We start from the raw sequence: 13,064 nt of genomic DNA on the forward strand, positions 1-13,064 counted from the left end.
TATCAGCTAATTTAATCAATGAAAGCAAAATTATGCCTTTCCTTTTTGTTCATGTAACACAATGGTTGTCAGCCTGAGACAATTTTGTCCCCCAAGGGACATTTAGCAATGCCTACAGTTATTTTTGGTTTTCACAACTTGAGGAAGGGGGAACTCCTCCTGGCATCTAGTGGGCGGAGGCCAAGGATGCTTCTAAATACCCTCCAATTCACAGAACAGCCCCCTTCTGCCCCTAACCACCTCAAAAAAGAATTATTGGGCCATTTTTTTTCTGTTCATATATATACCTAGAGGAAGTATGGGTTCCTTTTAGCATGCCCTGAGACCCAGATTAGTAAAAAGACTTGCAGTAGATGTGGAGATGGAGATGTGATGTCCAAACCCCCTTCAAGGAAGAGACTATTGTCCCAGCTGCTGGGAATGCTGTCACCAAAGGGCCTCTGTTGCTAGCTTCTTCAAGGTTTGCCTCATCTGCAGAGACCCCCCTCAGCAAAGCCCTTCCAAGGGTGGTCCGCATCCAATGATTGACTACAGCAAGAATACAAAGGCCTGGTCATTTCAGCACCCCATGGGACCATTCTGATGGAATATATAAACTCCAAAGCTCCAATAGGATATCTGGCCAGCATTGAGTGCAACTTTTCCCTTTGCCCAATGACATTTCCTGCCAAAGGTGTTGACCCAGAATATACCTCACTCAATGTATCCTTCACTCCAGTCTCTGACTCAGCATCTGCTTCTGGGAGAACCCAACATGGGACAAGTCTCCTTTGGATAGAAGACATTTAGAAAGGATTTGGTGAAACCAAATAGGTTCCCTTAGGACTCTATATAGGAAATACCCAGAAGGTGGTTGTGGAGCCCACAGAACTTCTTGGCAAGAGTGCTGAGACTGGAAGACAGTGGACATAGACCCCATCTTAAAGCATAAAGAACTGTGCTATAGTAGCAAGTTGGAAATGCTCCTGAGACATTGAAAATGGCTTGTTCAAATTAAAAAATAAAAATGATATAATTGTTAAAACCTTAAAATCCTTCTGGACACTGACAAAAGTCTTCCTCTGAAGTAAATTGTGAGATTTAAAAACAAAACAATGTAGTATTGTATTAGTGGAAAAAAAGAAAAAAAGATAGGAGTGGAGCAATGGAAGAAGGAGCTGAGAACCCCAGCACCCTGAGGTTCTAGGCTGCCCTTCCTTACTTTTCACCATGCAGACTGAAAAATCTCTGATCACAAATCCACATTCTAAGAAAAGAGTAACCAGAGGTCCTTCCTTTGATTGGTGGTAGGTTCAGAAACTCTGGTAGGAATTCAAGTGATGGAGGTTCACAGCCTGGGGACACACCCCTCAGTGCCTTATAAGGGAGTGAAACTATGAACCAATAGGCCATTAACCGTGGTTATTTTTAGCAGTGAGTCACCTCAACATAGCAGAACCATAAAAGTTCAAATTTCAGAAGTGATTTTCATCTGTGAGAAATAAAAGCTTAAATATACTTATTGTCAGGAGAGAGTGGGCTGCAGAAACCATCTAAAAGTTATTTGAAACTGAATAAAGACTTTGCACATGGTGGTGTGCAAAGAATAATGTTTTATGGGTCATTATAACTTGTGTTCTTATGGAAACTCATTTTTTAAACACTGTATTTTTCTATATCTTTGGTTTAGCAGATAGGCATTTATTTTTGACAGATGAATCCAGCTTTTACAACGTAGAACACTTCTGAAAATTGTATCTTAAATGAATCTTCATTAAAATAAGCATAAGCTTTTGCATTTGTTGGTTAGAAAATATTTGATGTCAGTGAAATATTCAATAAACGAGCAGGTAAAGAGAAAAAATATACATGAATGTTTATTAAGCAATGTCAAACATGCAAAGCAGAGAAAAGTAAAGACCCTCTGGAATGTTGTTTCTTATACCCATCACCAAAGAAAGTCTGGTAAACAAGCATCAATCCAAGAATCTAAACGTCCAATGTCCTAAGCAGTTTACAGTCAACACGGCCATAGTTGTAACCATAAACCTAGTATTGTGGGGCTCATGGTCCAAATAGGATGACTTTTTTTGGTACATGCCTGGCATTACAGGGTCACAGATACCCAAGGCAGCCCTGTAGAGACCTGTACTTCTCTAGCCCAGGGCAATCAGTATGGGAGTCCAGATGGAAAGAAGAGATGTGTGAAGAAGACGGACTGCCATCATAGAACCTAGATCCCACTGAAAGGGAACAAGCAGAGGAACAAAGAAGGAAACAAAGAAACCCTTTGCTGAAGATAGTGGGGAACTAGGTAGTCATATTAGAAAGATAATGAAAGTTCTCATTAAACGAATGGGAACACCAAATATGACAGCTCTGAAAAAGAAAGGCAGACATTTCCCATCAGGGAGTTTGAAATCCATGGTTATGTCACATGAAATCAGGTCTCTAACATATAGAAAAAGATAGGTGAGATAGAGATAAAGATGTATCTGCATAGATGTTTGCCACCTGAAATCTTAACTAAGTTTTCCATGGTTTCTAAGGATGCTCAGTGTTTTTTAAGTAAATCACAAAACAAGCAGAGACTGGCCTCTCATTATGAATTTTTACTTTTCTATATTCTGTTCTTGGTGGTAAAAGTAGAAAAGGATTTAGGAGATGCCATGTTAACATTTGCATTAATTCACACTTTCTTTGGAAGTTTAATCCTATCAGTCAGGAAATGCAAAATTTAAGGTTCTTCCATTTTTTTATGTAAATTTGCATGCCTTTAATTGGCTGCATTTTTAATTACTAAAGAGCAATTATTATTTTATTATCCCATTTTTACAAAATAGCATGTTCAGTTTCCTTTGTAGCACCTAATTGTCATGTAGTTCATGGATTTTGAGCTCAGACTGTCTACATTACCATTGCTCAATGCAGAATACTGTTTAAAAGAGTGTACATTTTGCACATCCAAAATGACATGCATGCACAATGATTTCACAACTTACAATGCTAAATGAAGTTATAGAGCAATTGGAGAAAGCAGATTGGGAAGCCAGAAATCTAAAGCTTTTATAAATGCATGAATGTAGTCTCCAATTTATCTGTATCCCAGACCTCTGCATCTTCCACTGTCTCCCTCTCCTTTGGGGATCTCAATGATCATTATCGCCTCCACCAGAGAATATGCCAGTGAAAAATAAAGGCATGAAATTCAAATCACTGTGTTGCTTTTTAGTAGACCCTTAGAAAATTTTGTTGGAGAAAAAATCAAAACTAATAGCTAAACTGGAGTTTGGAGAATATGTTAGATTTCATGTATTCATGCTCTTCCTCACTTGCCCATTAGTGCAGATAATTGGAAGTTTTCTTCATTTATCATAGCACACTAAGCGATGCTGTCATTTTTAGGTCAAGACCACAGGGAGAAAACAAGATTTTAAATTACTGCAAGAAGAACCATTTCAGAAGTAAGGTAAATTACTTCAAGAAACCAAAACAACTAGTTACCAGAAGAAGTTATGGAATCTTCCCCTTTGAAGATTTTGAAGAGTCAAGTAAACAACTCCTTCAGTGAAGACCTGCTTGGAGACAGACAAAGCAAACTGTACTTTGTGAACATCCTATGCTCCATAGTTTTATATTATCTCACTTTTTAAATGTGCAAACCACAGAGTATTTGAAAAAGGAGTATTTGGTTTGGCTTGAGTAATGACATACAATTCAACAGTACCCAATCTTCCCCAAACTGTGATTACAAAAATTATTTGCATTACCTTTAAAATTCAATGTACAGTGACCCTAATCTCCCCCTCCACAGAATAGTAATAGTGACCCTAGCCCCATACACACACACAAATTATAAAGGATCCCCAGATTGGTTTATTCCGGTCTGTGAATCAGACACATTCTGTGCAGATCTTCACAACTGATGACTTCCAGAGAGTCTGACCTGCTGAACTTGTTTTCCTTGGGTTCTTTAACAGTAACTGCTAGAACCTGAATACACTGCAGAAATGTCCCTTTCCTCAGAGTCATGCTCACTGTTTGCATGGCTACTATGGAAGCATTCTGTCAATTAACCTAGAGTTTAGTGGTTTCTTGAGATATTAAAAAAAGACACCCCCTCCTCCAAGGACAAACGAAATCAATAAAGAACTGCTTGGCCCAAACATTAATTGGTTTTGTAGCTCTTAGTGATTTGGCTCTATGAATCCATACTCACTCCATTTCTGGACAAAGAATTGTTATTCTTACCCCATGAAAACTATGCTTCAAATAAAGTTGCATAAGAAACTTTAGTCTGTGCATATGGGAGTGGGAATATTTAGTCTCAAGGCTCACCTGCTTCCCTCAAGTTCTCTTATGCTATTTGGCCACATGGTAAACCATTACCAGTAATAACCAGCCTGTAAATTTCCTGAGGGAAATTATGGTAGCTCAATTCAATATTCTTACCTAAACAAACATTCATTAAATACCCATTGCTAGTACCAATTGTATGTAAACATGACAAGGTACCTGCTGTACTTTGCTAAGGGAAATACAAGACACTGTGGCAACACATAGGAGATACTTGACCCAGTCTTCAGGGTTTGGAAAGGTTTTCTGGAGGAAGTGACATCAAAATTGAAACCTTAAAGAAGATCAAGGAAATATCAGGTAGAAAAAGTAAACAGGTACATTTTGGGGAAAGAAAATAGCCTGTGTGAAGGATTGCACACACAGAAAACCATGTTGGGCTTGAGGAAGGTTACATGATTCTGTACGGCAGAGACAGGAGAGCAGTGACTCATCACTAGAGGGGTGAGCAGGAGTCATATCATAAAGGATCTTGGCTGCCATGCTGAAGAACTGGAACTTTATCTTAAGGGAGCTACAGAAAGTCATTAACTGGTTTTAAATAGAGGAGTAACACAATCCAGTTTGTGCTTTAGATGATCATTCTGAAAATTGGTTGTAGAAGAGTGTGGCTGGAACTCCTCAGGAAAGATACAATATAATATTGGATTGTAAAAAATAGAATAATTCCCTGAAGCAGGAAGAATTTGAGCTGAGCCTGGAACTGGGAAAAGGCTGTAAAGGACAGATAGAACAATTTGAAGAAGTTTAAGAAGACAGGAAAATGCAAGGATCAAATGTATAAGGAGCAGAATGTAAACAAATGGGCCAAAATGTGAGCCTTGAGAAGGACTGTGGTGTGCAGTGAGGCTACAATAGTAATTGAGGAAGAATTCAGAGAAGATCTCAAATTCCACACTGACTGCTTCTATTCTGAAAAATGTAGACCCCCTTGAAGAGTCTTGACATGATCCAGTTTTAGAAAAATGTTTCAAGGAGAGAAGCAAATATTATTTTGTAAGACTGTAATGACCTGTGAGCTTTCAAAGGCAGAGATCATCTCTCATTCATATTTGAATTTTTAGGACCTTATACCATATACATTTGGCAGGTGCTCAATAAATATTTATTGGTTGGCTGAATAGAAATTGATTGGGTGAATGGATAGATGGATGAATAAATAGATGAATTATTACAACTCAGGGATAAATAAGCTTTAGGTGAAATAATTTATCAGAATAAGTGAAAAACCTAGGAACAAGTAGAAAATCTAAGAACCCTATAAAATAGGCAATGAGACCCTCATCATGCTCTGCATGGGGTTAAAAGAAAATAAATCTTCTTCTCTCTAACAAGTTCTACATCTTGGCCTGAACACTGTTTTCAGTGTTTCTCCAAAAAATCTGCCATGTGAACTACCTACTGAGACACTTTCCTTCAAAAGTATCTCTAAGGCTTGAAGTTTTATAGCTATGGGTTCCTATTTCCCCTGAGGAATAGTACAAGAGATATCCCCATTGGGATCATTTATAAGACCCCAAAGACAGAAATCAAAGCACAGTACATTTTATAGAACAAACATGTATTTTTCCCAGAATTCAGCACCCTTTTTATGCCTAAAATAAAACTCTTAGAGCTAGCTCCTTAATTAGAAAGAATAAGTTGTTTCCTTGATTAATTGCATATAGCAGAAAAAAGACTATGTAGGAGGTAATAATTTATGGTAGCAATTTGAGGTGATTTTGTCATAAACTTTCCATGGTTTCATATTGTAGATTTTGGAAAACATAGTACTTTGTCAGAAAGGGAGGGGGATGGAGGAAGTAAAATAAATATTTAAGCCCAGAGAGATCATTCCAACAAATGTTCATTCTTAGATCATCTGTTCTTCATTTCATGATATACATTATAAACAACAGCCTCACTCCAATTCTCACATTGCTGCATACTTTAAAATTCAGCAAATATGTTAGTGCACATATATAATGTATTGTTGTAGTTTGCATTCACAGATAACACTATTAATGGAGTTGGTTGCCATATATATGAATAAGGTTAAAAATCTCAGAGCGAGACTAACAGTCTTACCACATGGGCAGATGCATAGGAGGACTGTCCTATTTTTGTAGCTCTAGAGACCATTTTAGAACAAATCATTTCTCATGACTCTGTCTCTTTGCTCAATGGGTTACTGATGTCTTTGCTCTAAAAGAGCTACATGGATTTACTCACTGCCAAGTGGGTCTTTTGGCTGCTGCTATACCCAGAATATCTTAACTATATAGCAAAGCTTTAAATTAGATTTCAGGATGTCAAGTTAACATTTCTTCTTCTGCAACCTGCAGTCTCCTGATTCAGTTTTACAAACAGCTGCTCAACTTTTTCTGTCTTTTGGTAGGGAAGCAATATGGCGTCAGGATTAGCAAATACTTGTCCATAGTTAAGGGATTTTTAGTTTTGTTTTTTGTATCTTAAGACTTACTTTTTTAGAGAAGCATTAAGTTCAAAGCAAAATTGAGTGGAAAGGACAGAGATTTCCCATATGCCTCCTGCCCCCACATATGGATAGCCTCCTCCACTATCACCCCCCCCGCACCATAGTGGTACATTTGTTATGACAATGATCTATCATTATTATCCCAAGTCTGATATATCATTATTATCCAAAGTCCATGGTTTACATTAGGATTCACTGTTGTTTTTGTACATTCTGTGGGTTCAGACCAATGTATAAAGATACATACCCACCATTATAGCATCATATCATGGATTAGTTTTACACTTTACAGATAATTAAATAAGGAAACCAAAAATATACACATGCAGTATTGTGCTTCAAAACGCTAAGTTTATTCAGCTTAAAAGACTAAATATTATTCAAAAGTCATGTCCTTTCTGCTTATTTTTTCAGTAAAATATATTTATTGTGAAATGATAATGACAAAATGGAAATAATAGTACTTACTTCATGAGATTGTATGAAGATTAAGCAGGATAATCTTTATAAAAGTTGATACAGTACCTGGCTAATAGAAAATTATTAAAAAAGCTTAGTATGATCATTATTATTGTTACTATTCATTACTTTTTGTTGGTTTTGTTTTTTATTGCTGTTGCTATTTTCTAAGTAAAAATACTGCTTTTTAATCACCTAACTTCAAATAAGAAAAAAGCTTGCAACATTATGTTAGCTCTTCCTTCTTTGTTTAAAAATAAACATAAAATAAAATCCAAATTTCTGGAAATGACTAGTGGAGGGAAAGTAGATCTAAAAAAATACTGCTCAAGCAATCTGTGACCAAGCATTGGCATTCTGATAACACTGGCTGTGTGACTATAATCACTCAAGCTCTATGTGGCTGATGTCCTCACTGAACAAGGTTAACGCTGAGAGTAGCTTGGAGTGCCAACATGTCATAATTATAATACATCATAGCGTTCTAGTGAAAAGTAAATGCATTTAAAAATAAAGTATTTAGACAATGCCTAGCATAAAGTGTGTACATACAACACAAGTGTTAGCTATTAGTGTTGTTTTTGTTATAGGTTCTATATGTGAACAGTCAGTATTTAATCTTTAAATCTTCCATGATGATAGAATGAATTTGTTCTAGATGCTATCTCTTGGTGATAATATTCTATCCATAACTTTTTCAGGTCCCAGGATATCAGATATGTAGCCATAGTAAATATAGGACTGAAAGCCATAAAAATATGGAAAATGAACTAGTGACATATATCACTTTATGAAATGATATATTTCTTATTTTATGTAATTTTCCCGTGGAATCACATAGTCAGTTGTAACAGACCTTTTTATGAAGTACTCATAGTTTTTCGCAGGTTATACGCTAGAATGAACTATCATAGCAAGTTATAGAGACCCCTTCATTGAACACTTATATATAATGATCTATGTGGATGTTTAACTTGAGATTCCTCCCAAATTTGTAGCTTTCTTAGATAATAAAAGAACAACCATGTTCATTCCTGTTAAGAGTTTTCATCTTAATGACCTTAACTATCAGCAATACTAAATAAGATGATTATTTCCTGCTTGAGATAAATCGCTTCACTCAGTATTTGACAGCAGGCTATGTGCTAGCTACTCTACCGGGTGACAGTTTCAGTCTTTACGCCTCTCAAATTCAATGGGGGAGACAAACAAGTGATGAAGATCTTATAAAACAGGATGTTAAATGAAGGTAACAGGGCCACACCCAGGTGCTATGCTATCGTGGAAGTCTAAGTGTGGAAGTATCAAGGCAGCCTTCCTGGGGGAGCAACATCAAAACTGAGACAGGCTAAATAAGCACTAGATACTCAAAGGATACTGCACAGCATAATAATCATCTTCAAAAACAGCTATTCAACTAGCACATATGCCGCTTCCCTTGCAGATTTCCCTTCTCCCCTAAAGTTGCCCAGTGTCCCTATGATGTCGCTAGCTGTGAGTATCCAGGCAAGACTACATTTGTAGTACACCTTTATTTCTCATCAAATTCCCCTCTGTTTTCAAGACGGTAAATATCTGTTGCACCTCGGTGGCTCAGTCGGTTAAGCATCCAACTTCAGCTCAGTTCATGATCTCATGGTTTGTGGGTTTGAGCCCCATGTCGGACTCTGTGCTGACAGCTCAGAGCCTGGAGCCTGCTTCAGATTCTGTGTGTCTCTCTCTCTGTGTGTCCCTCCCCTGCTCGTGCTCTGTCTCTCTCTCTCTCTCTCTCTCAAAAATAAACAAACATTAAAAAAAAGCTAAAGACAGTAAATATCTAAAATACATTTTAAATATCAATTTATAAAAAGCAATGCCAAAGCTCAAGGAGAGATGTTATTTGAAGGCATCAACAAAAATGAAGTGACAATATTAAAGAAAAATCAATCTTTAAAGCAACAAAGTATGCCTTACACATCTGTTAAATTAGAAAAAATAAAAACAAGTAAAATTTCAAAGATCAAGGACACACGTTTCTGGTATTAGTATTCCTTTTTTGGTATTCCTTCTTTGGGGACAAAATCTGGTAACACATTATAAGAGTCATAAAAACGTACATAACTTTTGACCCAATGACCACATCTGTAGGAATTTAAACTGATGAAATAATTTTTTAAACAACAAAGGGAAGAATGTTTTATAGGCAAAATTGGTTATGGCAAGAATGTTAATAAAATTCTGATTTTAAAAACAAAATGATTCAGGGGCGCCTGGGTGGCTCAGTCGGTTAAGCGGCTGACTTCCGCTCAGGTCATGATCTCGCAGTCCGTGAGTTCAAGCCCCGCGTCGGGCTCTGTGCTGACAGCTCAGAGCCTGGAGCCTGTTTCAGATTCTGTGTCTCCCTCTCTCTGACCCTCCCCCGTTCATGCTTTGTCTCTCTCTGTCTCAAAAATAAATAAAAACGTTAAAAAAATTTTTTTTTAAATGATTCAGCATCCAGAAAATGAAAAAATATGAAATATTATCTAGAAGGAAACCTGAAGCCATTTAAAATATAGAAACATGGGGCACCTGGGTGGCTCAGTCAGTTAAGTGTCTGACGTTAGCTCAGGTCGTGATCTCATTGTTCGTTAGTTTGAGCCCCGCATTGGGCTCTGTGCTGACAGCTCAGAGACTGGAGCCTGCTTCGGATTCTGTGTCTCTCTCTCTGTCCCTCCTCCACTCACACTCTCTGTTTCTCTCTCAAAATAAATAAGTAAATATTTAAAAATAAAATTACATTAAATTAAGAGAAAACTATGTAATTCTGTAACTTAATGACAATAAAAGATTTGCTAAATAAGTAAAAAATACTTATGATACATCAGGTGAAATAATTGTGTGTTTAATTTTTGGTAATTTTTATAAACCAACACCAGTTGTAAACTCCTTTTCACATATATACATATATACATAAATTGACATAAATGCCTAAGTGTAATTCTGCTACATACAATGGAAATTTTTGAGCACTCTTAATTTTTCTATTTTACTTAACCTCCTAGTAATGTCTCTAACCCCCAAACCTTAGCATCCATTCTACCATGTTATCCATGTTTTAGAAATTTAGTATATTGTTTTTCCTTATTTTTCCTATATTCTTATAATACACACATATACAAATATGCATAGATATACAATTTTATATAAATATACATGCATATAGAATTTTTCTCATTTTTAGCTAAAATATAAGAAAAGTATATCCATGTCTCTATATCTTCCATTTCTCACTTATATCTTACCAAGTCAATTTACACAGCTCTAATTCACCCCATTTAATTCTTGTTTGCTATGGCATAATGTGTATGTATCAAGATTTTTGAAATCATAAACTCCATTTTTACATTAACTTTGTTTTCATTTTTATCTTCTACAAATAAGACTTCAATGAACAACTTTTATAAATACCAATTGAGTACCAGAGCTTTTCTTTCTGAGAAAGATTATCAGATGTGATATCTTTGATCAAAAGCATTATGTGTTTTCAGTTTTCATAGATCTTGCCAGATTGCATTCCAAGCTATTGTAATAATTCACATTTCTACCAGCAGTGTGTTACCTACTTTTTAGTTTTTACCAGCCTCATATGTATAAAGTGATGTTTCATTGTTACTTTAATGTGCATTTTCTTATTGTAAATTTACGCATATTTTCCTTAGTTGGCCTTTTGGATTTATTTTTCTAATAGTGTCCTGTTTACTTTTTTTTTCACATTATATTGAGGTATAACATACATATAGTAAAGTGTACAAATCTTATGTATACAGGTGGATGAATTTTTGCATAAGCATATACCTCCCAGATTAAGATACAAAATATTAACAGCATCCCAGAAGTCCTCTTTGTGTCTCTTAGCAAACTTCACACGCTGCTACCTCACTCCATCCTCAAAGGGAATCACTGCTCTGATTTCTGTCACCTCAGATTAACTGTGATTGGTCTTGAATTTCATGCAAATAGTTCATGTAGTGAGCTCATTATTGTCAAATTTTATTACTCAATGTTATATGTAGAAGATTCAATTGTATTGTAGAGGATGGATGTACTTCAGTCTCTTCATTGCTTTTTATATATAAATGTTCTAAAATTTATTTTAAAATTTGGATCATTTTACTTTGAGGCTATTAGGAATAGATCAACTAAAAATTATTGTTTGTGTCTTTTGGCAGATATATACAATCATTTCTCTTGGGTATATACCTATGACAAGAACTACCAGGTCATAGGGTAGACACATGTTTAGATACTGCAAAATAGTTTTCCAAAGACTTTGTACTAATTTACATTCTCACACAGAATATATGCAAGTTCCAGTTGCCCTTTATCCTAGTTAATATGTGGTACTGTTTGGCAGTCTTTTTAATTTGCTGATTCTGGTATGTGAAATGGGATCTTTGGGTTTAGCTTGCATTTCCTTGATGAGTAATGATGTTGAGCTTCTATTCATACTTTTGTTGGTTTTTATGAAGCCAATGTTTACAGTGCCTATTCAAATCTTTTGTCTACTTTGTAATCCAGTTATTTGTATTTTAATTAATGATTTGGAAGCCTATGTATTCTGGATTCAAGTCTTTGTTGGGTGTGTTTATTATGAATATCTTCTCCCAGTGCGTGGCTTCCCTTTTCCCTCTTTCAATGGCACCCGTAGAAAAACAGAAGCTCTTAATTTTAATGAAGTTCAACTTATCAATCTTTCATTTTATAGTTAGTGCTTTTGTATCCTATTTAACAAAATTGTATGCCTCAAGATAATGATGACATCTTGCTTTCTTCCAGAAGCTTTATTATTTTGCTGTTTATATTTAGATCTTTGATCTACCTTGAATAAAATTTTTAAGAGGTCAGAGTTTATTTTTCCCATACAGATATCTAATTATTCCACCATAATTTATTGAAAATAAATAACCATTTCCTCTTGAATGCAGTGGCATCCTTGTAGTAAATTAGGTGATCAGATACGGGTAGGATTATTTCTGTATTCTCTATTCTTTTCATTTGGACAAGTTTCTATTCTTAGGCTAATACCACACTATCTTAATTACTGTAGCCTTTTAGTAAATCTTAATATCTGGTAGTGTATGAGTTCTTAAACTTTGTTTTGTTTCTTCAAAATTGCCTTGACTATTCCATTTAACATGTAAATTACACACACATTCACTCACACATGCACTCACATACACCCTACAGTGATTTTGATTGGGAAGGTAATGAATCTGTAGACTGTCCGGGGAAAACTGACATCTTAAAAATATTGAGTCCTCCACTCCTTGAAAATGATATATCCTTCCTCTATTTAGATTTTCCTTAATTTCTCCTAACAATATTTTGTAGTTTCCAGGGTAGAACTCTTATACATATTTCATGTTGCTAACTTATTCCTAGAAATTTTAATTATTTTTGGTGCTATTGTAAGTGTTAATTATTACTAGAAATACATTAGAAATACAAATAATTTTATATTGACGTTACATCCCAAGACCTTGCTAAATTCATGTAATGTTACAGTTTGTAGATTCTTTTGGATTTTTTGCATATATAATCATGTCAACTGAAAAAAATAACATTTTACTTCTTTCTTTCTGGTATTTACATTTCCATTTCTTTCTCTTGCTTTTTTTTTGTACTGGCTAGGACCCCAAGATAATGTTGAGTAGAAATAGTGATAGCATACATCTGGTCTTCTTCTCAAACTTAGGGTAGAGGGGGAAACATTCAGTACTTAATACTAATTATGAAAGTATACTGTTTATATATACTCTTTATCAGCTTAAGG

This window comes from Panthera pardus, unplaced genomic scaffold (assembly GCF_024362965.1).
Source record: "Panthera pardus isolate Hobbes unplaced genomic scaffold, ASM2436296v1 HiC_scaffold_13, whole genome shotgun sequence".
Taxonomy (NCBI): domain Eukaryota; kingdom Metazoa; phylum Chordata; class Mammalia; order Carnivora; family Felidae; genus Panthera; species Panthera pardus.